The sequence below is a fragment of the Vicugna pacos genome, chromosome 9, assembly GCF_048564905.1.
Source record: "Vicugna pacos chromosome 9, VicPac4, whole genome shotgun sequence".
NCBI classification, from domain to species: Eukaryota; Metazoa; Chordata; class Mammalia; order Artiodactyla; family Camelidae; genus Vicugna; species Vicugna pacos.
The window spans coordinates 1,555,629-1,583,585 of record NC_132995.1 but is presented as its reverse complement, the minus strand read 5'-3'; the positions used below and the strand labels follow the sequence as shown (position 1 = coordinate 1,583,585).

The following is a 27,957-nucleotide window of genomic DNA, read 5'->3' as shown; positions in this document are numbered from 1 at the left end:
AATAATTCTGCTCCTGGGGATTGTCCCTAAGGAAGGAAGCAGCAAGACACAAAACAATTCGTGTACAAGAATTTTCATCCCATTTTTAAAAAACGCATTTATGAAAAAAATGGAAACAAGCTGAAAGTCCAATTATTTCTGCGTAGCAAATGCATTTTGGTATGTCCACATGATGAAAACGTAAGCTGGACACAACATTGTAAAATGATTATAAATCAATAAAAAATGTTTAAAAAAAAAGAAAAAAAAGAAAATGTAAGCTGTCGTTGCAAGTCATGTCTTTAAAAAAATATTTAAAAAAAGAAAAAAAATATTTGAGAGGAGGGGCAGGGCTGATAAGATAATGTTAAATGAAAAAAACAGAGCCTAAACTCCACAAAGGTAGGGAATTTTGTCTGTTCTGTTCACTCCTGTATCCCTGGAACCTACAACAATGCTTTGCATGTAATAGGTACTCAGTTAAAAATTGTCGGAGGAAGGAATGAATGAATGATGAGATGTCGCAAGTTCATTAAAAGTGGTTTTCACAAGTATATCTGCATTGGGAAAAAAAGGGAGAAAATACTCTGCAAACATTTCCAGAACCCATCTCTGATCGGTTGCTTGTAGGTGATTTTAGGGGGTTTTTTTCCTTTAATATTTTGTTTTCTGTAATTTCTTAAGTAGCCACAATATTCCTTTTGGCGTGAGAAGGTTAAAACAATCTTTTTTAAAAGAGAGAACAAGGGGACAGGCCAGCCCAGGTGACCTATTCCTTTCAAAGCCACACAACTGTGGTGGATTAAGTCTGGGCTCTGGGGCTTCAGTTCTTCCGGCTGCTTCCTGCCTCGAGCCCTCTCCACTCCCACAACTGTCATCTGATCCAGGGACACACCTGCAGGCTCAGCATGTGGGGAAACGCGGGCTGGCCCCTCGCTGGGGAGATCCCTGCCCAGCAACTGCTAACCGTTTCCATGTAAATGTGGTGCCATTTTTAGGGAGGGAGGCTGTTGTTCAGCCACGTGCTGCGCCAGGTGGGAACCTGGGAGCCTCCCGTGGCTTCACCAGCCCCACATCTTGCGTGTTAAGTCGTGTCCAACTGTCCCTCTAAAGGTCGAACCGTCCCTCTTCCTCCTGAATCCTTGCCCACACCTTTGGTCTGGGCCTCCCTGTGTCTCCCTGGATTTTGCAAAGATCCCCAAGCCTATCTTCCCCTGTTCCACTGTGAGTGGCTTCAGATGCACCCTGCGCTTGCAGGGGTCTTCACCAGAGAAAAATCTAATGACAAACCCTCTCTGCTACAAACCTGCCAGCATCCCTTAGAATGAGGACCACTCCTCTTAGCGTTTACTGGAAATTCCAATAGGCCCAGCCTCTGCCCACCAACCCTGCTTTTCTCGCAGCTCCTCCCACTCAAGCAGTTTCCCCACTCTGATCCCCTGTGGATTGGGTGTCATACAGTAACTACCTCAAGTGAGATAACATTTTGGGAGTTCCTGGCCGATGCTGGGTGCACAGTGAGCCACAGAAGGATTCCCCCCAACACCTTCCTCAGCGCCAGACACTGTGCTGGAGCAAGAGCTGTGTGCAAGACAGACCGGGTGTCCCTCTGACATCCCATTTCCGGGTCTACACTCGAAAGACTTGAAAGCCAGATCTCAAGGAGATATTTGTATACCCACAGTCTTAACAATGTCATTCACAATAGCCAAGAGGTAGAAGCAACCCAAATATCCACTGATGAATGAGTGGATAAACAAAATATGGTCAGTCCACACAGCAGGATATTATTCAGCCTTAAAAAGGAAGGAAATTCTGATACACTCCACAACACGGGTGAAAGTTATGCACATTCTGCTAAGTGAAATAAGGCAGTCATAAAAAGACAAGTACCATACGATTCTGCTCACATGAGGTGCCCAGAGCAGCCAAATTCACACAGCAAAAGGTAGAACGGTGGTTACCAGGAGCTGGGGTGGGGGGAGAGTGGGGTATTATTGCTTAATTGGTATAGAATTTCAGATCTGCAAGGTGAGAATGTTCTGGAGATCTGTTTCACAACAGTGTGAATATACTTAACACTACTGAATTGTACACTTAAAACGGGGTAAGGTTGTAAATTCTATTTTGTGTGTGTGTGTGTGTGTGTGTTTTACGACAGTAACAAAAAATGAATGGAAAGTAAGAGAACAGGGTAACCGTCTGGTTCCTTGGGAATCTCTGCGTAGGAGAGGCTTCAGATGGCGGGGAGGAGGTCATTTTGAAGCTGGTTTGTGTATTGTTGTATAAGTAACCCAGAGAAGACCTCAGTTATCCCATCAAAGGATGGTTGTTGATTACGGAGGTGGGACCACCACGGGGTAGCAGACATTGTTGGCCGGTGTCAGGGGCTGTTCTAGCTGGAATTCTAGGAAGAGGTCCCTCTAGAGAAGTGACATGTAAGCTGAAGCCGACATGAGATGTCAGGTAAAGACCTGTGGGGCAAGCATCCCGAGAAGAGGAAGGGCAAGTGTGAGGACCCTGGAGAGAACAACGTTGAAGGGATGGGAGGGCTGGATAACACTCCAGTGTTTGGAAAAAGCACCTTTTTTTGTTTGTCTGTTTATCCCTGCAACATTAGTGGACGCTTGGGTCCACCTCTTCGCTACTGGGAATAACTCTGCCGTGAACGCTGTGCAAGTATCTCTTCGTGACCCAGCTTCCAATTCTTTTGATAAACCCAGAAGCGGGCTGCTGGGTCACATGGTAGCTCTATTTTCAATTTTTGAGGACTCTCCATACGGTTTTCCATAGCAGTGGCACTATCTTATAATCCTCCTAGCAGCGTACAAGGGTTCCGATTTCTCCACATCCTTGGCCACACTTACTCTTTCCTTTTTCTGGTCATTTTTTTTTTAATAACCGCCATCCTCATGGGTGGGAAGTGATACCTCGTCGCGGTTTAGATTAGCATCCCTCTGCTGATTTCTCTGATGTTGAGCATCGTTCATGTACTTGCTGGCCGTGTGTTTCTCTTCTTCGGAGAACTGTCTTTTGAAGTCCTTTCCCCACGTTAAAATTGGGCTTATTTTTTTGCTGTTGTTGCATTTAGGCGTTCTCTATGTATTTCAAATATTAACCCCTTATCAGCTGTATCATTTGCAAATATTTTCTCCCAGTCCACAGCTTGCCCTTTGCCTTTGTGGACTGTTTCCTCTGACGCACGAAGTGTTTAAGTCAAGCTGTAGTCCTGCTCATCTGCCCCCGCTTTTGTTCCCCGTGTTTCTGGTGTCACGTCCGAGAAATCATTGCCTGTCTCCATTTGTTTACAGATGTGTCTTGACTTTGTCAGAGTCTCCCCTCCCTATGCCACCCCTTCCAGGAGAAAAGGAACATATCTTCGTAAGCTCCTGCAGCTCCCCAGAATTTAGCACAGTGCCCAGGCCGCGGACTGGCAAAATGCTTGTTGGATGAGTGAATGCCCCATTGTTGGTGTCTGATAGGATTGTACTTATAGTTTACACCTGACTGCCACAGGCAGGGTCTCTGAATTATTTCTGTTGGCACTGCGGAGGGAGAGCAGGGGCTTCCAGAAGGGACCCACCTGTCACTGTCCTATAATCTGGGATCTGAGGGACAGACTAGCTCCAAGTGCCCCGGAGGGTTTTGCCCCAGGGCTGGAACCTGGGCGCCTTCTTGTGATTTGCAGGGTAAATGAGATGAGACTCTTCTGTGCCACCTTCCCACCTGGGATTTGCAGGAAACTGCGGCCTCCTGGGGGCTTGGGGGAAGCTGAGGCTGAATGAAGCTCTCCCTGAATCCTTCTCGTGGCAGCTGGAGATGTGCTTCCCTGGGCCACCTGCCCCAGGAGGAGAGGGAAGCAGAGGCAGGGCTCTGCCTCCCATCCTGGTCATGGAAACATTGTACAGGGCCCGCACTCCTTTCCTGAATGTGGAAACATTCGGAGGGTCAAGGCCTTCCCCGTCCCTGGGTATGGACAGAGTAAACATTTTCTTCCCCGTCCGCGCCAGACTGCATTCCTCAGACCTCACGGGGGTAGAAACCCTGTCCCTGGCTGTCAGGCAGGGGGCTCAGGCAACGCCCCTCGGTGGAGGTGGAAGATGAGGGGAGGTAACAGGCCTTCTTCCTGGCCCCTCCAAGAGCCTCCAGCCCCAGCCGGAGGGATTAAGGACAGGAGGCGCCTGGCGTCCCTGAGTCTGGTGCAGCTGCCTGGGAGTGTCCCGGGAGAGACGGAGGGGCCAGAGGGCTGGAGGCTCCCAGAGGAATCGGGGACCTGAAGGTCGTTAGAGCCGTGACCTTTAAATTAGGTCACCCGTAACCCCGCAGGCAGGCCCGCCCTCCAAGGCTGGGAAGAAGGGCTGAAGAAAGCGGACTGTTTAAGAGAAGCAATTTCCCAGAGAGGCGGCCCGAGGCTCTCCTTTCACTGTGGCCCCCCGACCACTTTGCAAAATAGCTCGCCTCTCCCCTCCTCACCCCAGTCCCGCCGCAGAGCAGGGGCCTGGGGCTTAAGAAAACCCCTGGGACTCCCCCAAGCCAAGAGACCACTAGAAACACCGTTTAAAGCAGGAGGGAGTGAAAATGCCACAGTTTGCTTCTGATGGATGAAGGTCAAAGTAAAAAGAATATATTGGAAATAAGCGGTGTCTTCTATTTTTCTGGAGAGTTATCCGGACGCGTAAGAGAAAGACTTTCATTAGCTTTTGCTGGAAGGTGGTTGCATATTGCAGCTCCGTCTTGCATATTCCAAATAAACAGTCAACTCATTGCTGATAATTTCCCTGCTATTTTATTCCTACCGAGCATTATTTCGTGCGGTCTGCTGAAATGGGGACCGTGTTACGGACTTCACTATCAGTGATGGGCAGTCTGCAATAAGATTATTATGTATCATTAGGGCTTATGATTATATAATTATATTTTAAGGTTACTATATTCATGTATAGTTATGTATATGATTATTATATATAATATTGTGCATTTAACTACACGTCCGTGTAAGATGATTATAATAGAATAATGATCTTGTACAGTGAGAGGGACCTAGTAAGCCCCGCGCCTTCCTGATACCTCTTCTCTTGAATTTCATCAAAGAGCGTCTCATTCTAGCAACAAGTAACTTTGCCAAAGATAAGCACTGAAGTGAGCATTCCGCGGTGTGATCTTACATAACCCCTGGGATGGATACCTTCAGAGATCCTTTTCTTTCCCTCCCTCCTTCCCTCATTTCTTCCTTCTTCCCTCCCTTCCTTCTTTCCTTCCTTCGTTCCTTCCTTCTTTCTTTCCCTCTCTCCCTCCCTCATTTTTTCCTTCTTTCCTCCCTTCCTTCCTTCCTTTCTTTTTCGCTGTAGGGAGACGGAGTCACAAAGGGGAGAGGTAGTTTGTGCAACGTCTTGCCGTGGTAGGGCCGGGCGAGCTGGGAGGGAGAGCCCCGGTTCCGCCACCGCCCAGCACTGCCTTCAGCCTACTCGCTGAAGCGCAGCGTTCAAGGCGGCGCAGTTTGGCGCTCCACCCCGTGTGGGGACCTTCTTCTCCCATGCTGTTCCAGTCAAGAGGGAACTGCACGCTCCCCCGCCACTGCCTTCATTCCTGCGCCTGCTGCTGTGTGTGAACCGCTGTGTTCCTCTCTGAGGCCGCCCTCTCCGCCTGCTTATCCTCTCTGTTGAAGAGCATCCTTGTAGCATTCTTCTCCTCTCCTGCACCCCCAAATTCCCTCCTGTCCTGGGGCAGCCCCAGCAGTCCACAGACGTGCTGTGATGCACCCCATCCGGCAAAGTTCTCCTTGACCCTGACTCCCTGTTCAGCCACTGCACCGTTGCTCTTCTGTCCCTTAGAGCTGGCTCTGCCGTCCCTCTCCACGGCCACATCACCCTCTCCCTCTCCAACCGTTCCAGCCAAGCCTTCGCCTACACCGTCCCACCAAAAGACTGCCAGCCAATGACCTCCATGTTGACTAATCCGTGCTGAGTCTCAGCTCTCAGAAGCACTTGACAGTTCGTCACCTGCTCCTTCTCAGTAGAGTCCAGAGGCAACACTGGATTGGCCTCACCGGACCCTCATGAATTTCATCCCACCCCCGAGACAACACTGTAGTGCCCAGTCTCCAGCAGGGCACCCCACAGTCCTCGTCTCCTGGGACTCACTCCTTGTGGCCCTCCCTGGGTGATGTGCCCATCCCGAACCAATCACCAAGGCCAGGAAGACACACTGCTCTCCCTGGCCGGACCTGGGTCCTCTGCTCTCTCCTGGGGTCAGCAAGGTGGGGACCGACCCCACCACGTGAACCACATGGAGTGAAAGCGAGAGGCGGGGTTGCCTCGGAAGAGATGTGGTGAATGCTTGGCAGGCCAAGACCACGTGTGGGGCCGGATGCGTAGCAGCCGTTGTAGGAAAGCAGAGAATACTCCTGTCAAGTTCAGATAGTGAAATGCATGTATCCGCTTAATTCGGATCCACTGGGCAGTGGAGCAGCAAGTATTTCTGCCTGCTTCTTTCTGGTCAACATTCAGCAAGTGGGGCTGCTCATAGCCCACGCTTACTAGGGGCTGAGGCACAGTTTGTGAGCCTCGCCTGGGTTCCCCCCTTTTCCTCTCCTCAGTCCTCTGAGGTCATACTTTTATCATTGCGCCTGCTTCACAGATGAAGAAACTGAGGCAGAGAGAAGTTAAGTAACTTGTTTACAGACGTGCAGCCAGTAATTTAATGGAGCCAGGATTGGAACTGAGGTAGTGTGGCTCCAGACCCCATCGCTTGACCACCACGGGTTATGCGGTGTCTCTGGTGTTCAGCTCGCTTTGAAAGGAGCTCCTGTCCAGCACTCATCACAAGGCAGAGCTGGTTCCCTCAAAGAGCAGCAACCTATGCATTACGATCAATCTGTTCAATCGATAGGTGAATGGATAAGGAAGATGTGTGTGTGTGTGTGTGTGTGTGCACGCGTGTGTGGTATTACTCAACCATAAAAGAGAATGAAATTCTGCTGTTTGCAGCAATGTGGATGGACCTGGAGAATATTATGTTTAGTGAAGTAAATCAGAGACAGACGAATACTGTACGTTATCACTTACATGTGGAACCTGAAAAATGGAGCAAATGAAATGTACATAACAAAACAGAAACGGACTCACAGATGTGGAAAACAAACTAGTGGTCACTAGTGGGGACAGGGAAGTGGGGAGGGCCGAGATGGAGGTAGGGTGTCAAGAGACACGAACTACTGTGTATAAAATAGATAAGCAGCAAGAAGAAATTGCACAGCACAGGGAGACAGCCACTATGTTTTACTACCGTTAAGTGGAATAATCTAGAAACTTTAGAATTACTTTGCTGCACACCTGAAACTAACAGAATATTGCAAATCAACTCCACTTCGGTAAAGTAATAAAGAACAGTGTAAAGCGGGAGCGATGGTGTGTAAAAAAAAAAAACAGAATCAGTTTGTTACAGAAGCGTGAAGGGACGACAGCCTGACGGTGGTTCCGTCTGAGTGGTCCTGCGTGACCCTGCTGGTTGCGAGGGAAAGACACCCCGCTGAGTTCTCCTTAAGCCCCCACCCCGACCCCCCAGATGGGGGCTTTCCACCAGCTCCGTGGCCACTCTGCAGAACGGCGGGGGCTCAGCTGCTCTTAGAGGGCTGCGAGCGACAGAAACACCTCAAACGAGTTTAGGCAAAGAGGCGGAATTTCTTGGCTCCGGTAACCAGACCTCGGGGTGGGGGGGAGGGGTGTGTCTGTCCCCATCGACTAGCTGGATCTGCTGTTGGCGGCGTGCTGTCACACAAGGCTTCCCCATGAGGTCACAACAGTGCTATTCCTAGGTCATCCGACTGCAAGGAGGAGTCTGGCTTCCCTTGTCCCCGGAAGAAGGTTTCTAGCCAGCCTGGCTTAGGCCACACGCTCACCCCGTGCCCAGGGCACACGGAATATTGCAATAGGCCACCTTTGTGGGATATGGGTGGAGGAGAGGCAGTCCCCAAATCAGGAGCGGAGTTAGAACCCCCAGAGAAGCAAGGGGTGCTCCCTAGGTCCAACCATTAATACCCACCTTGGGCACCGGCTTTGTGGGGTCTCAGGGCATCCTTCTTGAAGGAGCAACCGATGTGATGGGGTTACTCCTCCCAGGAACCTGCTGAAAAGAGATCAGGAGGAATGAGCATGGGGACTGAGAGTGGATCTGCACAAAGCCTAGGGAGGAGGCCGTCTAGGGCACCAGTTACTCTGACTGGAGTGTGGAGGTGGCAGAGGCGGGCTAGGTGAGGCACGACAGCAGAAGGAGACCACGGAGCCTCACGGGGCCTGCACTTGACCTTCAGGATGCTCAATATGGGGGCAGTGGATATAAGGTTTTGATCACTTTTTTTACCAACAAAACACTTTTCCTTTTGGAAACCAACTCTCTCAGAGTGTGGAGCTTATGCAGGACTGGCCTCTCTCCTGGTCAACACAAGATGTAACTGTCCCCAGGATGGACGCATGAGACAATCTGGGCCAACGAGGGACAGCCCTGGGAGTTTGGTGAAAGCACTGAGGACTATTCCCGCTGGGGAAAGCAGAGCCTAGAGGTGGGGAGAGAGGCGCCTCTGACGAAAGTTGCTGAGGACCTGTCCACCTATGCCTGAAGCCAGGACCCCTGGGCTTTTCAGTTCCAACTCAGTAAATGACTCTTATTTTCATTCCTCTGTCTGTTTTTGCATTAGCAGTTAGCATCTGTCTCTTGTCATTGAAGAAATGTCTCCAAGCAGGAGAGGGACAGAGCTGGATTTGCGTTTCAGGAGGATGTCCTTCTGGAGATGGCAGAGGGTAAGGAGACTGCATGCCTGGAGAATTAGTGGTGGGTGGACTTGAGTTCTGTGTCTCAGGAGACGTATCCGGTGAGAGGCGGCAAATGGATGCAGAAGCGTGGAAAACATGGGAGAGCTGGAAGGTACGTTTACGGGGTAGACTCGATGTCGCATGGCCACTCTGGATATGGGGGATGGGGAAGAGGGAAGAGTCGGGGTGACTTTCAGGTTTTGAAACTGAGTGGTGACAAGCGCTTAGGGTAGTGGGTTTACCTGTTGCACAGATTTCCAACGTAAGTGACAGAAAAATAAACTCAAATTGGCTTAAGTAAAATAAGTAGGAAGGTATCAGCTCAACATCTGCAAAGTTCAAAGCACTTTCAGGGATGGCTGGATCCAGCACTTCAAATGATGTCATCAAGATGTGGTCTTTATGTCTCAGTCGGTGGGGTCTTCTCTCCTCTGATCTGGCTTCCTTCTGACATAGGCTCTCCCTCCAAGGTGGCAAAGATGGGTGCCAGCAGCTCCAGGCGTGGACCCTACCAGCTTAGCAACCCCGTGAAACAGTGCCATTAGCTCACTAAGTTCCAGGCCCGTCCCTGAGTCAATCCCTCAGACGCTGATTGCCCAGACGTAGGACATGCACTCATTCCCGGATCAGGGAAGGATGTCCCGTCCAGACTGCAGGGGCTGGGAGTGGGGGCGGCTTGCCTCCCCAGGTAAATTAGAAAGCACTGGGACCAGAGCAAGGAGAATGGACGTTGGCTGGGGAACCAGCAGGTGCTCACCCCAGTGAATGAGGTGGTCCTCCGAGTTACGCGGCGGTGGTGTGGCGGTGGCGGCGGCGGCGGTGGTGGTTTTATTCAGGGATCTACAGAATGTGTGTTGGGGGGGGTTTGGGGCGGCGTCTTCAGGAAGCCCAGTGGCACTGAGGGTCTGGGGCAGAGGGCAGGGCCAGGAGGCTGGATTTAACTACCACTTTTCCTGGAGGAGCTGGGGAAAGCCTCTTCAAGGAGGTATTTAACCCGAGCCCCACGAGGTGAGAAGGAGCCAGCCCTGACCCTGGGGGTGAGAATCACCTTGAACAGAAGGAAGACCTGTGAGGCCAGAGTGTGGTGGGCAGGGAGGACCCGGGGGCAGGACCCTGTGGGTCTGGCAAACTCCTCATGGAATACTTTGTGGGGAGCCATGGCAAAGTTGTAAGCAGAATCAGTGGGGTGCACTGTCGCCAAGGAGGGCAGGCCCATTGTAAGTATCCTGAAGAGATGTGAAGGAGGGAGAGAAACGGGGAATTTCAACACCACCGTCCCACCCCGTTGAGGCCGTTTGCGTGTGTTGAGTATTCAGCGCACCCCGACCACGACTGGTGTTACTGCCCTCAGTCTGGTGACAAGGACCCTGTGCTTGGAGGGGTTAAACCAGCACCCCAAGCCCTGTGTCTGAGTGGAAAGACCCTCATCTGGAAGCCAGGTCCAGGAAGTGCCCAGTGGGTCATGAATCTCAGGGGTTCTATATAACCTACAAACAAGTTGGGTCCCGCTAAGCCCAGTTTGCAAAGAAGGGAATCAAAGATGCTGGGAGTCCGATCACCTGGACAGAGCGGCCTGGGCCCAGGATGCCCCTCAGCTCAAGCGCCCCAAGAAGAAGGGGTTAAACCTTTCAGCCCATTTGTCCTTGGAACCTCAGCATGCATCCCACCCCTGGAATTTCCCCTCTGAGCTACAAAGCCAGGCCGGCTGCCAAGTCCGATATACATTGCCGGGTAGCCAAGCAACGCGGTGCTCTTTCTGGGAAGGCTCACAATGTGGTCACTGTGCTGTCGACGCCAGGTTCCAGATGGAAGAAAGACTTTAATCCCCAGCTTCACGGCTGTTTGGCACATTTCGCCCCTGAGATCGCACTCTGGCCAGTTCTCACCCCGACTCTCCAGCGCGGCCATTTTGTCACAGCCTGTTTCTGATGTTTAGAGCAGGGTCCTTTGCAGGTTGGTCTGTGTAGATGGGATGCTGGAGGGAAGACCGGAGGGAAACTGAGAGAAAATTAGGGACAGCACCTCAGTGTTAAGATGAAGACGTGGGAGCGAAATGATAAACAGGGAAGTCTGGAGAAGAGGCTCCACTTCTTGGGCAATTAGGGATTGCAAATCAAAATAACGCAACACCAGATTCACCTTCCAGACTAACCAAAACATGAAAGCGCTGAGGAGGGCCAGGGCTGGGGAGGCTGGGCGTAAGTTTATACTCTCACACTTGGCGGGGTCGGGGGCGAGGTTTCAAGGGCATGACCTCTTGGAAGGTGATTTTGTAGAACTTGTCCACATTTTGAATAGGCATAACCCCTGACACAGAAAACGTATTTCCAGTAATTAACCCTACAGAAGGACCCCCAGAAGTGCGCATTCTAGCTGGGGATTGGAAAATATTGGCGCTATTCTGTCAGTCCGTCGATACAGAAATGGTAAAACCAACAGTGTTGCGTCCGTACTCTGGAATCGTGAGCGGCCGTCCGGAAGGCTGATGCAGAGCTGTGTGTTTGAGGGTAGGAAGTTGCCTGGGACATGCCGTTGGGTCAGACCGGGGAGGGTACAGCTCAGTGGTAGAGTACGTGCTTAGCATGCACGAGGTTCTGAGTTCAATCCCCAGCCCCTCCACTAAAAGGAATAATAAATCAATAAACCGGATTGCCTCCCCTTCCCAAAAGAATTTAATTTTTAAAAAAAGAAGAAAAAAATTTTTAAAGTGAAAAGAACATCAGTTTGGTAACACGATGTAGAGTCCGCACTTGATCCTACTGAGAAGTGTGTGTGTGTGTGTGTGTGTCGTCATCTATATCTTCTTATGTTTCTGTCCACAAGGGAACTTTCTGGAAGGAAAAAACAAAACATTAGTAGCGGTTAGCACTGCAGGATGAAGAGCTGTCCAGGGAAGCCTGCTGGCTCAAAAAACCATGAAGGGCAGGTTGCCATTCAATGTGTAGAACATGGCTTCATCCCCATAGACAGGGAACTGCATGCGTGCACACGCGTGTGCGCACGTGCATGCACGGACACATGCACACACAGATGCGTCTCTCGTACAGAAAAGAATTCGAGAAGGAAAAAGCAAGAAACCGTTAGTAGCGATTGGCCTGTGGACTTGGGGGGAACTTTCACAATTTTTCTTTCTGCATTTCTGATACAGCTTGAAGTTTCTCGAAGATCTCATATTGTATTTTTCACTTACCTTTTTGTGTGTGTTTTCCTGGGTTTTTGCCAGGGGTTAATTAGGGTTATTTATTCACCTGTTTATTTTTAACACAGGTGCTGGAATTGAACCCATTCTAAGCACTCACTCTACCGCTGAGCTACACCCTCCCCCCGCATATTGTATGTTTAATCTTTAAAAATCTTTTAAAATATCTTTAAGGAACTTATAGCCATACCACCCTAAGTCTTTTTAGCAATCTTCTATAGGAATCTCCCTCTTTCTACACACACACACCTATTATATTTATGTAAATTTATATATCATAATATATAATGAATAATAAATTTATAAAAACACATTATCATATATAATAAAATTATATATTGTATGTGTGTGTACAGATATATCTCCCTGTACCTCTGTCTGTGTACAGATAGCGCTGTCGCAAACACGTGCGATGTCTGACAGATAGCTGTAGATGCACACGTGCAATGCTGGATAGACAGTTGTAGCTACGGAAAATGTGAATGTATTTGAAGGCTCATTCCGTGCCGGGCTCCCTGTTGATGGGCCACCATGAGTACCAAAGAGGGGAGAATGGGTGGGCGATCACACTTGGAGGTTCAGGAACGCTCTGGGGAGCCACTGGCTGCCACATCTACCCAGGAACTAGGGCTGTGTGGTTTAGGGGGTGCGGGCAGTGAGGACGGGGAGACAGACTATGTGTGAGGACACAACTGTGAAGAGTTGAGGGGGGCGGGGGGAGGGGGGACAGTCCAAGGTGACTCCGCTGCCTGCTGGGCAGGGGTGAAGAGGGAAGAGGAGGGACCAGAGATGCGGCTGAGATTGAGGTGATGGTGGCAGAGATGTCGGAGAGGCTGCCCTCTGGGTTGGGGGCAGGTGGGGGAGGGCCAAGGCTGATGTGGGGTCTGCCGAGCACCAGGGCAAGCAGGCTGAGTCGAGGAGGAAACAGCATGGCGGTTCCTCAGAAACCCAAACATGGATTTACCGGATGCACCCAGAGTTCTCCTTGTGGTATAGACTCGAAAGAATGGGAGTCAGGAAATCAATGAGAAACGTGAGACACGTCTGCACACCCATGTTCACGCAGCATTATTTGCAAGAGTCAAAAGGTGGGAGCAACCCAAGGGTTCACCGATGGACGAATGGATAAACAAGATGTAGTGTGTGCCTCCAACAGAAGGTTGCTCAGCCTCAAACGGGAAGGAATTTTGACCCTTGTTAGAACGTGGGTGATTCCTGAGGACACGATGCTGCGTGAAGTAAGCCAGCCACAAACAACTGATACTGTATGATTCCGTTTACACGAGATGTCTGAAGTGGTCAGATTCAGAGACAGAAAGTAGGATGGTGGTTGCTGGCGGCTGAAAGGAGCGGGCGGTGGGGAGTTATTGTCCTGCAAGTTTGGAGTTCCAGTTTATTCCATTTCTTTTTTTTTGGTACTAGTTTATTTTTAAATTTTTTTACTGAGAGATGAAAAGAGTTCTGGAGATGGATGGTGGTGATGGTTGCAAAGTAATGTAAAATGTTCTGGATGCCACAGAACTGCACACTTAGAAATGGTGGAGATGGTGTGAGGGAGGGTGCAGCTCAGGGGTAGAGCGTGTGCGTAGCATGCACGAGGTCCAGGGTTCAATCCCCAGTACCTCCATTGAAAATAAACAAATAAACCTAATTACCTCCTCCCCCCAAAAATATAAAACAGTAGTGAAGTTACTCCACGCAGAAACTAAAAATTCCAGGGGGCCGGAAGCCAGCAGCGGTCTCTGAGACGCTCCTGGGGCACGAGGTCGGAGGAGAGGTAGTGGTGAGGCGCGGAGCTCCGCTGGGAGACCACTCCAGGAGATGTGGCCACCACATCTGGTAATCCCAAACTCCTGATTTATCCCTTCCCACCCCCTTCCCCTTCGGTCACCGTTTGTTTTCTATGTTATTATGGAAATATTGGCTGAAAGTTATAAAATATTGGCCCTGTTCCCTGTGTTGTACAACATGTTCTTGTAGCTCATTTTATACATAATTGTTTGTACCTCTTAGTCCCCTGCCCCTGTGTCGTCCCTCCCCGCTTCTCTCTCCCCACTGAATATCCATTTCTTCTCATTTCGGTACAGCATCCCGTTTTACGGATGCACCACAATTTGTTTATCCATTGTTCATCTGTCGATGGACAATGTTATTGCCAGATTCTGGCTATTCCAGATAAAGCTGCTCTGAACACTCATGTACAAGCCTTTGTGTGGACCTAATTGTCCTCTGCTCTTAAGCATCTGGGAGTGGCATGGCTGGCTCACGTGTGTTTATGTCCTATTTTATGGTTCCAGGGACCCTGATTCAGTTTGGGTGGCAACATCCTAAATATGTTATAGTGTCAGTATGTCCCAAATTGTGCCTGCACTTGCTGGTTATCTGAAATCGGATGTCCCTGGTGTCGTGTCCTCTGGTTTTATTTTCCGCATCTGGCATTTCCTCTCTCACTCCTCTGAGGTCTCTGCTCAAACCCTGGTTGTCTCCCCTGCACCGTCCTGGGGCACCTTGTCCCCCTTGGTTTGTTTCATGCCCCTCTCACAGCTCAACACTGTACTTCCACTGGGTTGTTCATTTTCCCCGTCTCCCCCAACAACCGCATCAGCAGCACAAGGTGGGGGATTTCAACCAATTGTTCACTACTTTATCCACCCCCCCAACCTCCAATACTCAGAACAGCATCTGGCAGCTAGTCCACATCCAAAGACTGTCTTGAATCAGTCTCAGCCCAGCTTCCTTCTGCTACACCAAAGCCCACAGGCCCTGCCGGTAGTTTAAAACTGAGAACAACTGAAATCTGCCAAGATCATGTGCACACACGTGTATCCAGGCAGCTGCGTCCAAGGACGTGATTAACTGCTAAGCCCCCCGGATCCATGCATTTACCCGGTCAGCACATTCCCTTCCCGGGAAAGCGGCTAGCAGCCCGGTGGTGTTATGTAATCCTCACCACACCCCATGTGAAACAAGCCCTTGGTGATCATTTCAGTTTAGAGATGCGGGATTTGAAGCTCATAGCTGTTAAGGGCAGATCAAAGTTGGATGTGAGGCTGGCCTTATTTTATGGAGTGGCTGGTAACCAGGACCCCAAACAGGGATCAAGAGAAGTCTGTTTGTGGGTGGAGTGCTGGAGGCAGTGACCTGAGTGTTAAGAGATCTGAGAAACCTGTTTGGGAGCTGGGCTTGAGGAGGGAGATCTGGGATAAAGTCGGGACACACTGGTGGTGGCTGGACTGTGGTCTGAGCTGAGTTATCTGGGAAGAAAGGTTAGTGCGGAAGGCGGATAAAGACTTGCACACCCTCCGTGCTTGAGGTCTGCTGGAAGCAATGTCAGTTCAGCCCTATCTCTTAACTGCACACGTGAGGTAAAGCTACCACGACGACCTCAATGAGTAAAGGCTTTCTTTTTCTTAACTCAGGATGGATTGTTATCACTCAGTAACTTTACCAATGACCCAGGTTCCTTTTCTCTTTCTTCCTCACCTCTCCTAGGGCCAGGCTGTCTTCCTCATGGTCTCAATATGGCTGCTGCACTTCCAGGCATCACACCCACATTCCAGGCAGAAAGTAGGAAGGAAGGCCAAATGCCTCCTCCTCATAAAGCTGTTTTTGATTCAAGAATGAACACCAAGATGATCTTTGCCTGTGTCTCATTGGCCAGAATTGACTCACCAGCTCTATTCAGGCAACTGCAAGGAATTTCTGGGGAGGTGGGGATTTACAACTGAACACTTTGCTGTGCTGAACAAAATGAATTTGTTATTAAAAAAAAAAAGAGCAGAATGGACATGGAATAGGCAACCAGAGTGCCTGGCACAGTCAGTGATGAAGTGGGAAGAGAATTTAGAAAAGAGTGGGGTCACCAAAGCCAGGAGAGTTTCTAGAAGGAGGGCTGGGGCTTTTTCACCTTACAAGTGAGGTCTGGAGGAGAGTCCAGAAGGGAATTAAAATACTTCTCTTTGCCAAGGGGGAGGGTACAGCTCAATAGTCAAGTGTGTGCTTAGCCTGCACGCGGTCCTGGGTTCCATTCCCAATGCCTCTGTTTAAAGAAGTGAGCCTAATTTACCTGCCCCTGCAAACAAACAAACAAAAAGTACCTGTTTTTCATCAAATGCCTCTTACGGGCCTGACACTGTACCAAGCCCCCTTTCCTAAACCCTCACCACCAACCCCTGATGTGGGCATTCTCATCCACTTTTTACAGACGAAGAGGGAAGTCTTCCAGGAGTTAGCCATCTCCTGTCACTGTTGCCATTTCTCGAAACCTTTAGTTTATTTATTTGGACTCATAGTAAACATACTGGATACAAAGATCAGAAAAGTAGAAAAATGGATCCATGAAGGAGTGAATTTTCCTTCCCATCCCTGCGTCCCACCTGCCTAGTTCTCTGCCCAGAGACAGTAGCTGTTAACTAGTCCTTGTTACTCACAGATTCCGTGTGTACCAGTCTGCCCACTCCCGAAAACGTTTTAACCCCCAGGTCAACACTCCCCGAGTTTTCACTGGCATCTGCGGAGCAGCAAAACATTGAAGTTAACTCCGCGTGAAGGTTTCCAGCTGAGGCTGAACAGAGTGATGAGGTCCCGCCTCCCTGTTGCAGCCTCCGTGCTGTGAACAGGTGTCCTTGCAGGCCAGCTCCGTCCATGGCAGGTCCCCGACCACCTCTGAGGGCCCCGACTCCCCACACTTCCCCTACACACTGCGTGACCAAGGATTTTTCTGGTGAGTGGGAGACGGCACGTGGAGGTTTCATTAGGGGTTCCTTCTACCGTAGCTGAGGCTGACCATCTTTTCACGTGTGTAAGTGCCTCTCGTGTTTCCTTTCTGTGGACGGTTGGTATTTCAATTTGCTCGAATGATTGGTTGTTTTTTCCTTCTGAATTTTTTTTAAAAAAATTTTTGTGGGGGGAGGTAATTAGGTTTATTTGTTTTTACTTTATTTTTAGTGGAGGTACTGGGGATTGGACGCAGGACCTCGTGCAGGCTAAGTGTGAACTCTACCACTGAGCTACACCCTCCTCCTGTGTTTTTTTTCTTTTCTTTTCGAAGTAGAGTTGCTTTACAATGTTGTGTTTGTTTCAGGTGTACAGCGGAGTGATTCAGTTTTACACATATATATTCTTTTTCATATTCTTTTTCATTACAGGTTATTACAAGATATTAAATAGAGCTCCCAGTGCTGTACAGTAGAAACTTGTTGTTTATCTATTTTATATATAGTAGTGTATATCTGCTAATCCCAGACTCCTAATTTATCCCTCCCTGCCCCCTCACGCCTGCCCCACTGGTTGTTATCCGTCTGGCCATTTTGATTTAGACTCTAGGACAGCAGGAGCCATGCCTGGTGCGACTCACCGTGGCCCCCGACGTCTGGCTCAGGGCTGGGTTGGTCGCATGTGGGAACCTCACAGCTGGTAAACTGTGGTGCTGGGAATTGGACCCAGTTTGCTTGACCCTCGGGATGACTGCCTTTGGTACCGTGAAGCCACTGCCGGTCGCAAGGCGCTGGGCAGCTTCTCTCAAACCTCCCTTTGATGTCTCCCTGCCTTTACGTGGGTCATTTCCCATCTCGTCAGCAACAAGACCACAGCTCTGAGAATAACACAGACTGTCAGCCCCAGTGTCATAGGGCTCCCAAGCAGAGGGGCATGGGTTTGAGCTAAGCAAAGGTAGATTCGAAAGTTGGTGCAAACGCGCGAGACAGTGTGATTGGATGTTTAACACATGGCCTCGTTTCCAGAGGCAAGTTCAACTCATCAACCTACCATGGGATTTTCCTCTAGGCTGAAAAGGCAGGTTTGATTCCAAAAAATATATACATTGCAGTGTAATTAAGCAAGGGAACTGCGTTCTCAGAGCCTCAGCGCCATGTGGTCAGTATTTGGGAGACATTCACTTCCTGACAGTAAACAGATTTAAACACACCGTCTGTTTTGCAGTTATTTCCCTGGACCTGTTTTTAGCCAGTTTCTCTAATTTTCAGGTCCTGACAGCTTTGTTTTCTTTTTCTTTCTTCTTCTTTTGAAAAAGACATAAACCAGTATTTGCTTTTATTTTTTCATGTGCCAGTTTTGACTCTTTTTCAGTTAATTTATATGCGTTCGTTTCTTCCATAAAGGTAAAAGCAATCCTTCTCTCTGGTTGTTTGTTTTGTCATCATTCACAATGAAGAAGAACTTACAAAATTAGTACCTGGTTTTGTCCTTTAACTGGGAGCAGGTCACTTTTTTTTTTTTTTCGTAAGAGATATAGACAGAAAATAAAATTGGGAGGGGAGGGCATAGCTCCGCGGTAGTGCGTGTGCTTAGCATACACGAGGCCCTGGGTTCAATCCCCAGGACCTCCACTGGGATCTTAAAACTCTGGTAACTTTGGACAGTCCTACTTGTTTCTCCTTAGGACACCGGAAGGTCCCTTTGGGCAGGTTCTCCGGGGACGGCCTTTACTGCGGCATCTGTTGTTGGAGTTCGTAGTGTGTCGCCACAGTTTGACACTTCGCGGCAGCAAACAGCGAGGTGTTGGACGACCCTCCTCGTTCACACTGTGAACTCTCGGGTGTGTGTTGACAACTCCCCAGTGAGGAAGGAATAAATCAGCTCAGTCCTGGGATACCGTTCAAAACAGCTTTACAAAACTCAGCAAGTTGGTTTTTTAAAAAGTTTCTCTTTTGTTGTTTTTATTTTTAATTATAGACGTATTAGGTGTTTTGTGTGTAAAGGAAATGGACCCCCTTTGAACGTTCCAAGTCAATGCTGCGAGGCTTCCTGTGTGTTTTTCTGTCTCTCTCTCTGTTTCTGCAGCTGCCTCCTGGCCCGCTGTGGCTTTTCTGATTATTTACTTAAAACAGCTCCTAATCCTCTCTGCCTAACCTCTCTGTTTCCAACTTGGCACACCCCCTGCAGATCCTTCCGTGGCTCCGTCAGCCCGTGCTGTTTCATAGGGTACGAGGAGCAGGGTTCCATCAACCTCCTTCCTGTGCACTATCAGACCTTTTTTATCAGGTGCCTACTCTGTTCCAAGCCCATGCTTCCTAAACATCCAGACGGTCACATCCCCTGAGTGTCAGTCCCGACCCGCTGCCTCAGGCCCACCCGCACTCACTCACTTGGAAATGTCTGCACAGTGGACTGGATCATGAGCCGCACTGGCTTCTGATGTCTGTTAGAGGTCAGCGCCCCAGTCAAAACCTCTCATGAGACACTTCTTTGCGGAAAGCAAGGCCGCCCCAAATGAACCTACAGAAATGCCTGTTTGCCGAACGCCACTTCTCCAGGTGATCACATTTTTAAATCATCCTAACTTGGCGCTTTATCCCAGGGTTTTTCTTAAACAAGCCCATGTGAAACATTTCCCGTACTGGAGTCAATGTTGCTGACTTAACAGATATTTATGGGCGTTTACTGTATACCAGGTGCAGTTCTAGGTACTGAGGTTAAAATAATGAGTAGGGGGGAGGGTAGAGCTCAGTGGCAGAGCACGTGCTTAAACGCACGAGGTCCTGGGTTCAATCCCCAGGACCTCCGTTAAAATGAATAAATAATAACGTCTCCCCACAAAAAAAAAAAACAAACCACACACACACACACAAACATTTCAAACAACAGACATGTATTTCTCACAGTTGTGGAGGCTGGAAGTCCCAGATCAAGACGCCAGCAGATTGGCGCCTATGAGAATTCTCTGGCTAGCAGACTGCCTTACAGGGCAGAGGGAAAGCACTGGTCTCTCTTCCTCTTCTTGCAAGGACACTAAGCCCGTCAGGAAGGCCCTCACCCTCTACTTACTTCCCAGAGGCCCCACCTCCAAACACCATCACACAAAGGGGTTAGGGCTTCAACATGAACTGGGGAGGTATGTGTGGTGGGGCACAGACACTGAGTCCACAACACAGGGCTGGTCAGGACTTATGCTTTGGTTGTATCACTTTTGTGGCGTCTATGAGATGCCCAAGTGGACATTGTAAGCCGTGGTTAAGTTGGTTGTGGGAGCCTGGAGCTCAGAGGGGAGTTGGGATAAAGAGGCGTGTCTGTATGTTAGTTTCCTAGTTCTGCCAGAGTTACCACAAACTTGATGGCTTGAAACAATAGCAGTCAGTTTTCTCAAGGTTCTGAGGCCAGAAGCCCCAAATCAAGGTGTTGGCAGGGGTTGGGTTCCTTCTGGGGCTCTGTCTCATTCCTCTCTCCCAGCTTCTGGTGTTTGCCCTCAATCCTCCCTCCGCCCATCCTGGCTTGTAACTGTATCCCCACCCCTGCCTCCTCCATCACAATGTGTTCATCTCTACATGTCTCAGAGTTTCCTTCCCTTTCTGACAAGGACACCAGTTATCGGAGTCAGGGCCTACCCGACTCCAGGACCAGCTCATCCCAGCTAATTACTTCTGCAGAGATCCTATGCCCAAATAAGGTCACGTTCTGAGGTTTCAGGACGGACATGCGTTTGCAGGGACACTGCTCAACCCAGGACAGTGACTGACCAGCACAGCCTTAATACTGGAAATGACTGGACCGGAGAGATCACCCAGGGAGTGACCGTAGGTAGAGAAAAGAGTTGGAGATGAGCCCCATGTCCTCCGAATAGGTTGAGGGGGTGAAAAGGAGGCTGGCGGGTGAAGAAACCAGGGCACCGGTGCTCCTTGATGCAGCAGGAGAGCCGGAGAGGGCAGGTAGGGAAACCCAGGAGGGTGGATCCACATGATCACGCACGGTCAAGAGATCGAATCAGATAGAGTCTGAGAACAAACATTGGTTTTGTTCAAAACGGAGGATCCTGGTGAATTTAATGAGAGTGGGTTGGTGTGAGTCATGGGAAAGAGCCTCATACCTGTGGGTTCAGAACAGAATGGACCAGGAGGATGTGGGGGCAGGAGTGGAAAGATGCTTCAGATGGATGTGTTTTGCTCATAAAGGGGCAGAGAGATGAGGCAGTGGCTAGAGAGGAACTCGGTCTGAAAAGCATTTGTTTTTTTAAGATGGGAGCTTTCACGGCACATCTGAATGCTGGTGAGAATGACCTAGAGCAGAGGAGGCAAGGGCATGGTTGATCCAGGAGAGGGAAGACGTGGAAGCCAGACAGACCCCGAGCTGGTGACAAGTGAAGGATGAAACATGGTGGGGGCGGGGGTGGCAGGAGCTGGAAAGGGAGTTTGCCAAATAGACGGTCTGCAGAGTTATGCATTCACTGTCAGCTAATTTCTATTACACACTTACGAACCTGACCCCCAATCCAGCGACACGGCACGTGGTTAATGGACGTCAAGGGTAATTTTTATCCTCTTTGAAGTTTTGGTTTCATTTCCTCTGAAACTAAATTTCAGTTTTTGTTTCGCTTTGGCAGGTTTACCTCAGCCTGATTTGCACATCCAGCCCAGTCACCCAGCAGATGTGGGTGTGACTCTCGTTTTAGGCAAAGAACATCCCTCAGGTGTTTAAAACACGTCAAAAAGTTACACGCTTGTGCTGGGGCTGACATATCTGTATGTTCAGCAAAGACAGTCACAAAAATATGTCAGGTGAGAGAAGCCTATTCTACCGTTTATAACACTCTTGACCTTCCAGACCCACAGAATACTCATGGTTGAACCACCCAGCGATTCTCAATTTAGGTATAAAAACCCTCAGAGCACCCCAGACTTCAGTTTAGCCACGACGAAACAGCTGCAGCCGTGGAAATCTCAACTCAAACCAAACTACACTAAAATGAAACTAAAACCTCCGGCCATTCAAACGTCACAGACGTTCCCTGAAGCTCTCTTCCAAATGGGATTGCTGTAACCGTCAGAAAGAGTCCAAAGAAACACTTTTTTTGTTGTTGCTAGGTAGATAAAGCTGATAAACTTGGCCATGTCAGGGAATCAACCATGCAGCCAAAGGAAAAACAAAAAAAATGTCATTTGGAGAACTGATTTTCAGTGAGTCTGAAAGCTGAGATCTGGTCATGTCTAAAAGTCACACGTAGCTGGGGTTTGGCTTCCTTATCATTGTCTTTAAAACATCCAGATGCATCTTCTTAAACATCCTTCTCTATGTGTGACATATCTCACTGTAGAATAAGGAAAGAAATTCCCATGGTTTGTAAGGAACGGAGACAGGATTTGAATTCAAGTTGCTTCAGAAAAAGCCGGTAGGCATCAAAACAGCGTATTTCGTATCCAAAAAAAAAAAAAAAGTTCCATTACCAGAGGTCGTCCCTGCCGTGGAATCCTGCCCCGGGCTAGAAGCAAGCTTCCATTCCAAAACACGCGCAGTGCAGGGAAGTCAGGCAAAGGGATGCTGTCCCTGAACACACAGCCCTCCGCGTGCAGCAGTCGGTGTCCGCCTGTCTTTGCCCTGCAGTGAGCAGACTTAACCCAGCATTGCTTCGCCCACAATAGCCGTGCCTCCTTTTTTCCTTTCAGTTTTTTCTTTGTAATTTTCATGTTCAGACAACCTTACCTTTTCTTTCTTTTTTTTTTTAAACAGAATCTGTATCTATCTTTATTTACTTGTGGGCTACCTTCGGTGGTCCTCAAATTAACTTGCAGACCTTCGTGTGTTCCGTGAAAGGAAAAGCTTCCTGTTTTGTTTCTTCTGATTTCGGTCACAAAGGTTAAGAATGTCCTAAACAGGATTCAACTTTATTCTTTAAAAAAAATTTTTGTGGGGGAGGTAATTAGGTTTTTATTTATTTATCTCTTAATAGAGGTACTGAGGATTGAACCGAGGACCTTACACATGTGAGGCAGACCCTCTACCACTGAGCTATACCCTCCCCCTTGGTTTTATTCTTTAATAAGGAGGTGTTTCATCTTGCAGGGTAGACACCTGAAAAAAAGGCAACTAACACATAAGAGTTGGTAAATTTTGATTATTGTTTCTTAGAATCTGATAAATAGAAAGCCATCTGATAACTCTAGTTGTGTTCCTCTGTTTAGGACTTCTTTTTAAAAATATTTATTTAATTTTTATTTGGTTTTTTGTTTGTTTGTTTTGGAGGGAGGTAATTAGGTTTATATATTTAACTATTTATTTTAATGAAGGTACTTGGGATTGAACCCAGGACCTCGTGCATGCTAAGTATGTGCTCTACCACCGAGCTATACCCTCCCCCTAGGGCTTCTAACAGTATATAGTCCCTTGATTTTTTTCCCTTTCATAACCATTCAAATTCTTGGAGACCTATTTTTTGTATCAGGAAACAGAAAGAACTTTCAAGATTCCCCGTGTCTGTGCCATGGGGCCCCCTGGGAATTGTCCTAGCAAACTCCAAACGAGGTGACAGAGAAAGCACCAGAAGAAATTAGCTCAGCCTTTTTTATTCAAAGGCAATTGGTTCTATGTGCAAATACTTATTCTAAACTTCTCTGTTTTTGCCTTTAACTCGGAATAAACATGAGCTTATTGTTACAGAACAACCAAATAACAATCTCTGAAGCGCGGGGGCGTCCCTGTCCCCCAACCACCCCTGACATAACAGTGCGGTAAATGCTTTGTCCTTCCTCCTCCTTCCTGTGGAATCACAAACCAGCCCCGTTTTACCATCACTTTTATTCTAATTCTTTGCTTTCATCGCTGACACGTAATTTTATATCGATCAGAACTAACATGAATGGGGGGGGGGGGTAAATAGTCACTTTCAGCCCAGCATAAAAGTTTTCCATTTTAAATATCTCCTCCCAGTATTTAATTTGTATCTTCACACAGTTGCAGTGACTGCTGACATTTACAGACTGATTATTACGAACCAGGCACTGTGCTGAGCGCTAAGGTATTCTTTTATTTATTCCTCCAAAAACAAACAAATGCTAAAGGTAGATTTACTCTTTCATAGATGAGGAAGCTGAGGTTCTGAGGCATTAGATCACTTACCTAGTCACACAACTAAACTAAAATAGAGCGAGGGGGTTTGTGGCTCACTGGTAGAGCACGTGCCTAGCACGCGCATGGTTCTGGGTTCAATCCCCAATGCTTCCATAGAAAAAAAAAGGTGGTAACTGTGGTAGAGTTGGGATTTAAACCCCAGTTTCCCTGTATGGGTATGAAGTTGTGTGTTTTGCTGTGTTGTCCCAGTTTGTTTTGATTTTTTTTTCTGTTTTGTTTTCTCATGAGCATGTTTCCATTCTTTAAAATGCTCGATTATTTTCTTCCTTAAAAAGAGTATTTATTATAGGACCCGAGAGGCCAGGCATGGCATCTAATCTATACAGCGACCCCACGGGGCCAGAATATGCCCCTCCCCAAAGCACGCCTCTGTGGCGTCTGGATTATTTTGCGTTCAAGGCCATGGAGAACGGCAGGCGCAGGAAAAGCTCTAAGGTCAGGGCACAAGTTTTCCTGTCTCGCTCTTCATCGCTCTTGTCAAGGGAGAAGGCATCGACTCCAATGTGCAAACACGCCTAACTGCACAACGCTGGTTTGCCGCCCTTGCGCTGGGCACCTGCTCATCCCAGCTTGCTGGCTTCCCCGGGCCACAAGCCCAAGCCCCTTTTCCTTCCTTGGAGTTTAAAGCCAAGTCCTAACCACCCCGGTGGGTCTTCAGTCCATCACCCGGCACTTGTCCGCGCACAGGCAAGACGCACAGTTCATACATGCCTGCTTGTTCCTCTCCTGTCTGCGGCCGGTTTCTAGAACAGGGCCGCCGCTGCAGGGGGGGGAGCCTCGGCTGCGCGGCAGGAGGCACCGTTCCCTCCCCTGCCCCGCGCCGCAGCCTCAGCGCAGCCTCAGCGCCCGGGGGCGGGGCGGGGGCGGGGAGAAGCTCTGCGCATGCGCGGCCCGGTGGGGCGGCCCGGGCCCCACGTGCTCCCCGTCCTTGGAGCGTGGAAACGGGCTCCACCGCGGAGACGACGCGCACGCGAGATTCCAGGATGTGCGGAAATACTGTGAAGCACATCAGTACTGTCTTTCAGAGTGATGACTTAGTGAAATGGTACTGGGTTAAATGAAATATATTATTATTAAAGTTAATCTGAGCTGTTTATTAATTGAAGTATATAGTTGATTTACAATGTTGTGTTACTTTATGGCGTGCAGCCTAGTGACTGAGTTATACATACGTACATATATTCTTCTTCATTATAGGTTATCACAAGATGTTGAATACGGTTCTCTGTGCTGTGCAGTAGGCCCTTGTTGTTTGTCTATTCTGTATATAGTAGACTGTATCTGCTAATGCCAAACTCCCAACTTACCACTCTCTTCAACCAGTTTATTTTTACTTTCTAAAATGTGGCTAGTATTGTCGTAACCTATAATGAAAAAGAATATGAAAACAAATATATGTATGTCTGAAACGTTATGCTGCACACTATAAATTGGTACACCATAAACTGACTATACTTCAGTTTAAAAAAATACAATTAAAAACTTAAAAATTAAAAGAACAAAATGTAGCTAGTAAAAAATTTTAAATTTAGATGTAGGGTTGACATTGTATTTCCTTTGGACAGTACGGCTCTAGCTTCTGACTTCTGTTATATTTTTCTCCTCAGAAAAAAAATCTCCCGGGAGGATGGGGGGAGTTGGGTTGTAGGGGGAGTTGGGTTGTGGGGGGAGGGTACAGCTCAGTGGTAGAGCACGTGCTTAGCATGCATAAGGTCCTGGGTTCAATCCCCAGTACCTCCACTTAAAATTTAAAAAAGATAAAAATAAGAAAAAGAAAAAAATCACCCTGACGGGGTTGCTATGCAGAGATTGGGGTACGATGACACCTAACTTTTTTAGAGGAAGTAGTCAGCACATTGGAGGAGAACTCCAGGTTCACAGCTTTCTTGCCTACATCAGGTTTCCTACAGTTTTTTCAGTTTGCATTGGTTTGACGTACTGACGGGGGAAGGTAGACTTGATCATTGTGGGAGAATAGCTTGGTGATTTTTAGTAGATACGCAGAGTTGTGCAACCATCACCAGAATCTCTTTTACAACATTATCAGCATAAAGAGAGACGGCATATCTTTACCTATTACCTTTTATCCTTCGATATCCTCCGACCATAGGCAATCACAAATCTACTTTCTGTCTTTGTAGATTTGCCGATTCTGGAACCTTGTACGGATGGATTCATACATCAGGTGGTCCTTTCGGACCAGCTTCTTTTTGGACTTAGCATGCTGTTTTTGAGGTTCATCCATGTTGCAGTGTTTGTCAGAACTTCATTCTTTGTTATGGCTGAATAGCATCCCATCGTATGGATAGACCACATTTCGTGCGTGCATTTGCGTTTCCACCTTTTGGTTATTGTGGACAGTGCTGCCATGAACGTGCGTGGACAGATTTTTGCTTGGACCCCTGTTTTCAACTATGTTGGGTGTTTACCTTTTAATGAGAGAGAGAAATGATGAAAACACACACACATGGCCCTTGTCTGTGAAAGCTGGGACCTGAAAATTAAGCGGGTTGGGTTCTGGTGGGTGATACCCGTGTGTGCGCTGGTTTATGTGACGTTTGGTAACAGAGCTGGGCTGTGGATACAACAGCAGACAAGACGGAGGAGGCCCCAGCCCCATGAAGGGGACCTTCCATGCAGAAGGCCAGTTATAGCCGTTCAACGAGTGTGGAGGAATGTGGTCTGAGATAGTGATGGCAGTGGGTGTGGGAGGGGTCGGGGCAGACTCTCTGGGCGGTGGCTGACCTCTGGGGTGAGGCTTGAATGCTGAGGAGGCAGGGGGTGTGTTTCTGGGTGTTGTGTGTTAGTGTGCATGTCAGTGTGCGTCTCTATGTTGGCGTGTGTGTCCACATGTGTCCGTGTCTGTGCATCTGTGTATGTATATGTCTGTGTGTCTGTGTGTGTTTGTGTGTGTGTCTGTGTGTCTGTGTGTGTTTATGTGTGCGTGTGTGTGTGTGCTGGGGGAGAGCACAACAAGGCGATCACACAGAGCCTTGCAGGCCTCAGCAAAGAGGACCGATTTTTCTCCCATTAAATATATCATGATACTGAATGTTCTACAAAGAAAAAATTCTATTTTTAAAGGAAGACATTTACTTTTTTTGTGGGAGGGGAGGGAGGTAGTTAGGTTTATTTATTTATTTTTAATGGAGGTGCTGGGGATTGAACCCAGGCCCTCGTGCCTGCTAAGCATGTGCTCTACCCTCCCCCTGACATTTGCTTTTACTGTCGGAAACAGTGAAGTGCTACCTCCTCCTCACACGTAGTGCTTCTTGTGTATGTGTTGTGTATTCTCCTTCCCCACCTAACTTTCTTGACCTCGTGTCGCAGTGGTGCCCTGTAGACGTGTAATCGTGTAAATATACTCGCGGTCCAGAAGTGGGCTTGTCTGTATTTACTTCTGCCTGTCTTTGATCCTGATACCTGCGGTTCCATGTTCTCCAGAAGGGCTGTGCCAACCACACACTCACGCACGCACGCACCCTTAGCCTAGGGCTTTGCCCGTTTCTCCACATCTTCAACAACCCTCTGCGTTGTGGCTCTTTTCATCTTTCTCAGTCTGATGGGAGAAAACAACATTTCATTTTGGTTTTGATGTTCGATTTGGGGATCCCAAGGGGGGTAGTGCATTTTTTTGTGTCTTTCACATTTTTCAGCATTTGACTTCTCCCTCCTCCCCCTTCCCCGTTCTCCCTCTTCCCCCTCCCTCCCCCTTTCCCCTTCTCCCCCTTCCTCTCCTCCTCCTCTCTTTCCTCTCCCCCGCCCATATCCTTTCCTACATTTCTATTTTGAGACTGCTTTTCCTCCCTTTTTGACCTCTTGGCACTCTGCGTGCCCTGTGCTATATAGATACGCTTTAAATCTATAGTTTGTGACATTTTACTCATTCTTTCGTTAAGTCTTATTCATGACAGGATTTCCCGGTCCCTAATCTTTCAGTTTGTGGAGACAGGCTTATTAATGTTTTCCTTTATATTCACTGGCTCCTTTGTTAAGTTCAGTGGGACCTTTTCCTCCCACGATTGTAAAAACACGTATTCCCATAATCCTCTCTGGTGAGGTGAGCAAGGGAACCCTCTCCCCGCCCCAGACACTGCCTTCCCGCCTCAGCTCAGA

The 27,957-nt window shown here is 48.4% G+C and overlaps 1 long non-coding RNA gene across 1 annotated transcript in view; it reads left to right on the top strand.

Annotated features, from left to right (window-relative positions):
- LOC140698337 (uncharacterized) overlaps positions 1-27,957 on the top strand; it is a 71,490-nt gene that overhangs the window by 11,407 nt on the left and 32,126 nt on the right. Inside the window, exon 2 of the long non-coding RNA XR_012076080.1 lies at positions 8,675-8,774. This is a non-coding gene — a long non-coding RNA (uncharacterized lncRNA). The remainder of the gene's footprint in view (positions 1-8,674; positions 8,775-27,957) is intronic.